This window comes from Magnolia sinica, chromosome 5 (genome assembly GCF_029962835.1).
Source record: "Magnolia sinica isolate HGM2019 chromosome 5, MsV1, whole genome shotgun sequence".
Lineage (NCBI taxonomy): Eukaryota > Viridiplantae > Streptophyta > Magnoliopsida > Magnoliales > Magnoliaceae > Magnolia > Magnolia sinica.
The window spans coordinates 64,972,595-64,977,457 of NC_080577.1; the positions used below are offsets into that span (position 1 = coordinate 64,972,595).

At 35.3% G+C, this 4,863-nt stretch overlaps 1 long non-coding RNA gene across 1 annotated transcript; it reads right to left on the reverse strand.

The window, feature by feature from the left end:
- Positions 1 to 386: 386 nt before the first annotated feature.
- On the reverse strand, positions 387 to 1,234 carry LOC131247331 (uncharacterized). The gene is made up of 2 exons (XR_009171643.1): positions 611 to 1,234; positions 387 to 454 (listed from the first exon to the last, which is right to left on the reverse strand). It is a non-coding gene; the product is annotated as an uncharacterized LOC131247331 (long non-coding RNA).
- Between the last annotated feature and the right edge of the window lie 3,629 nt (positions 1,235 to 4,863).

The window sequence follows — 4,863 nt, forward strand, 5'->3', positions numbered from 1 at the left end:
ACATATATAGAAATATATGTGTTCATAACCCCAAGTGCAGGATCGCGATGTAGTAACACTACCAGAAAACTGGGCAAAGGCTATGGATAAACGTTGTAGCTAAAGAGATATGGCTACGGTTTTAGTTCGTAGCACGATCGTAGTCGTAGGTGTCGTAGCAATAGGTCTAAAACCTATAACTATGGATTTAATCTATAGCTATTGATTAAAATAGCTACAGATATAATCCGTAGCAATCATTTCTGTAGCAAAAAGTATGTACAGCTATGGATAATATTTGTAGCTAAAAGTAGTGCAGGATCCGTAGCAATATGTCGAATTTAATAGCAGCTACAGTTGTCAAATTACCAGCTACGGTCAATATCCATAGTTATTTCCTACATTTTAAAAAAGTTATAATCATTCATTCATTCAATTACCACCTGCATAATCATTCATTCATTCAATTACAATCCTTCATTCATTCAATTACCACCTGCATAATCATTCATTCATTCAATTACAATCCTTCATTCAATCAATTACAATTACAATCATTCATTCATTTAATTACAATCATTCATTCAATAATGAATCAATTACAATCCTTCATTCAATTAATTACAATTACAATTACAATAATGCTAAAAATACAAATCTTGGTGAGTCTGTGTGCACTCGCATATGGCCAGGTGCATCCTTCATCCACCATAGATAGGAAATGGATGCGAGTATCAGTAGTCCACCTGCACCTCCGACAACTATACCGATAACTTCTCCTGTGCGTCTTCTGTAATTATTTGAGGTCGAACCACCACTAGAGGACTCTGCAACATAAAAATAAAGAATCATTCAATTGAAGAAGGATGAAAACTAAATGCAAGGAAAACATAGAATTCCCCTGATGTAAACTGAATTAATGCTCCAAACAGCGTTCCCACAAACATATTTTCAGAAAAGACATCATCCAAACATGTTGTAAAATAAATTTTCAGACTAAAAATGCACCTAACACCGTTGAATAGTATTTTTAGGTGTTATCGAATCCCACCCTGAGGTTTGAATTGCTGCTCATTTTGAAATCAATAGAATTTGAATCATTATTTTAAAAACACTGAGCATATAACTAGGGTTGTCGATGGGCCGGACCCAAGGCTGGCTTCAGCCTGGACTCCAAACTGGTAGGGTTGAGCTGTCAGGACGATCCTATTCAAATTTTATTTTTCATTTGGACTGGGCTCTAACCAGTTTTTCATTGAACAGATCTACTGAAAAATCAATTTCCAGGTGGAGTTGAGCCATCGAACATTGATTCTTCTCCACCAGGAACGAGTTTTTTTCCCCTCTATTTAGCAGTAAACTGGAATCGAACCCATGACATCATTGTTGCTGTGCTTGGTTATACTAGTGAGTAAAGGTTCAAACTCGGGTTAAATGAGGTTATGGTAATTAGTGCCATTTTAATGAATTACAAATCCAATTCCACATTAACCATGATTTTTATGTCATCAAAGATTGCATGGAAAAGCCGAGAGATGAACTATTTCACTAGTATACTTCATATTTACAACTACCTTATAGGTCCACCTTTTTCTTCAATGAAACAATAATACAACATTGCAGTATATCGGAAAAAAAAGAAGAAGAAGAAATTGGTGCAATTATTGGGAGATTACGTAAATGGAGCAGATTGTGCATTATATAGTTGTTTGTATGCATAGATCTTCAAAGCCACCCATCAGATAACTAGTAGAATAGGAAACCATTTTTGGGAGAGCAAGTAGAACTGCACGCAAAGTAATAACAAAGATATTACGATTTTCATCATTTTAACCATTGATGCATAAAGATAACTGTAGATCTTATAAAAAAACAACAACCAACTGATTCCCATATCTATTTAAAAGGATAGTGTTTTACCTCTACTTTTCCCTTGCCTGCAGTAGTTGCAGCAACGGCAATAGCATCTTTGACTACAGATAGAGCTGTAGTAGCGAGCCACTTAACATCTTTGCTGGTGCCATTTTGTACAGAAGTCGTCCTCTTCTGTGGCAGGAGTTGCCCGGATGATGCCTTCTTAGGTACTAGTCCAAGATTCACCATCCAATTCTATAAAATAAGATCAATATAGAAAGCACACATTAATTTCTTGCAACCAAATAATCAAAGATTTTGCAAACCACTACCAACGCTTGAATTGGGGGAAAGGAGAAATCCTCACAGAAGAAGATTTTTATGCAGTTTTGTTCCCTGTTGAACTGGATTTATTCATAAGTAATTTCGGTGTCTTAACAGAGATGTCGCTATTCATTTTCTCCCATGCAGCATTGACCCATGCTTTCCTTTCTGTAATAATTTGACAAGGCCATCATGTTAGATGATAAGATTAATTTTGGACAAGGCCATCAAATTAGATGGAAGATCATGCTTCTTTCTAACTTCACACTTCCCTTCTATCATCTCCATTGGCACACTGAGTCTTTCTTCACTGTAATACACCTGCCAAGAATCATAATCACTCGCATATTTGTCAAAATTGTTAGAAAAAAGCAGTCCCGATTACATGAAACGTCGTAGATGAGAAGGGCCTCTCAAAGAATCTGCTAAGTGTAGAGCCGGACACAAGCCTAGCCAACTTATACAAGATCTAACTTATAGAAGTCAAAACATAGACTAAAAATAGAAAAGTAGGACAACTAGGACTGCTTAAGTTGCTCAAGAAGCAAATTGAAAATAGATAACTAAGATGCGAGATGCGAGGCTTCATACAATCCCAGGATGGCAAGAGAAGATCAGACTAATGTGTTTCAACAAATTCTAAATATAATAAATCATTGAAAATATTAAAATCAGAAAGGCACTTCCTCTTTTTTAAAGATAGCTCATAAGAAATGAGAATACACAGTAACATAACAGGCAGGGAGCGTACCCCACATATTAGTGGAACCATAACATGTACATGTAAAAAGATGACAACATCTGCCCCTCATCATGTTCCGCCACTTGTCCTTCAAATCAATCTGCGTAGTTTAATCTATGATCATTAAATTAATACCATGAAGAATACAAGAATACACGACAATGTAAATGAGTAGGAGCACCATAGATACCTCTATTCTATCCTTAAATATACGATGGTAGCAGTTTCAAATGAATTTCTAATTCCCTTTACCGTGGCTTCACAAGAAAATAGGTATGAGATAGTGGAAATGTTTATCCTTGACAAATTTGGTAGGAATATTAAATCTTAAAAGGAAAGTGATTAACTTCCAAGTAATTTAAACATGGAAAGTGTGGATGAAAAACATCTGAAGTAACTTCACCTAAGACAACTAGAACTCAAGTTAAACCACCTAAATCAGAAATTGTATAAACATGCTTTAGTTTATAATAAGAAAATATTATGAAGCTCATTCATTTTTAAAAGAAAAATGCATGATCATTCACATCTCTAAAACTTGTCCATTTTACCAAAGGACACTTTAAAATTCCTCAGATTCCAATACATACCGTTCTGATTCCATCTCATTACTAGTTCGAGCCTCAATACACACCAAAAAGCAGCCAATTGAAACACAGTGTTCAGAATTTCAAATTCTTTCGTACTATACTTGCAACCCCATATTGTTATGAACTTAACCCAGTTCTTCAACTTCTAGCACCAAGTTGGGTGTCCTCAACAAACATATATAACACTCTCTATATGAGGTCTAGCTTTTGACATGTATAGAAATGGCCATTCTACTCACATCTATTTGGAGCCTACAATTATACCCGTCTAGAAACTAGATTGCGGCTAACTTAAAAGCAGTAAGGAGCATGTATGGAATCAAGTAGCATTCCTGACAGTCATAGAATAATTTCTATTACTATAAAGAGAGGCAGGCACATGGGTATATGACTAAGAAAAAAATGAAAAGAAGAGTGGATTGGACCTGATGGACAGTCCCTAATCCTTATAGGTGAAATGGATACCAACAAGTCCATGTGGATACCACAACCTTCTCAATCACTTTCTCAAACCTCCAGTAGAGTTAAAAGGACAAACAACCGCTATTTTCTCCATATTTCTATGAAACTCCTCTATAAAAGGAAATAAGAATATCTGGAATTTTATACTACTAAAAATGCAAAGCATCTTTCCTGACAAGTTGTATACATTGCTGTAATCTTCCCCACATGGCTATGGTTTAAACAAACCCAATTTAAAGATGCGTGTTTGACAAATAGAACTAGATACTGCATGTTTCTACCAGAATTATCATACAATTGTTGTATCTGCAAAGATAGCTCTCATATCAGGAAAAAAAAAAAGAAGAAGAAGAAGAAGAAGAAGAAGAAAGAAAGAAAGAAACTAGCTACTGTGTAGCAGATAATAGAAGGTGACTTTCTAAAATAGATCATTGGTTGTTCAATTTAGTGTTTGATTGAACATCCTGATGGAGGTTGTAGGTGCACATGCACATCAAGTGGAGTCCTCTTGGGACTCATTTTGTATACATGGGTCACAGGTGGCATGGATGAATCACTTCCCTACTAACATCATTAGTTGAATTTGTTGCTCAGCTAGCACTATTTACAGTAAATTGTAGATAACGAACAACTTTAATATTTTAAATTCCTTGTAGATCTATATATTTGCATTAGATGCCAAAACTAATAGACAATTTTGCAAGTGTTATGTGTTGATTGTTGCAGAGCAAACAAGGAACTACATTCAAATCAGAGAAAACCCACAAAGAACTTCCTTCTGTAATGGGAATTTAGCCCACAGAAACTTAATTTTTATCAAATAGACACAGTGAGACAATGAATGTGGATTTTATGGCCAAAACATAGATCTTACAACAGCATCAACAGAAATTTTTGCTTTTTTTTTTCCAT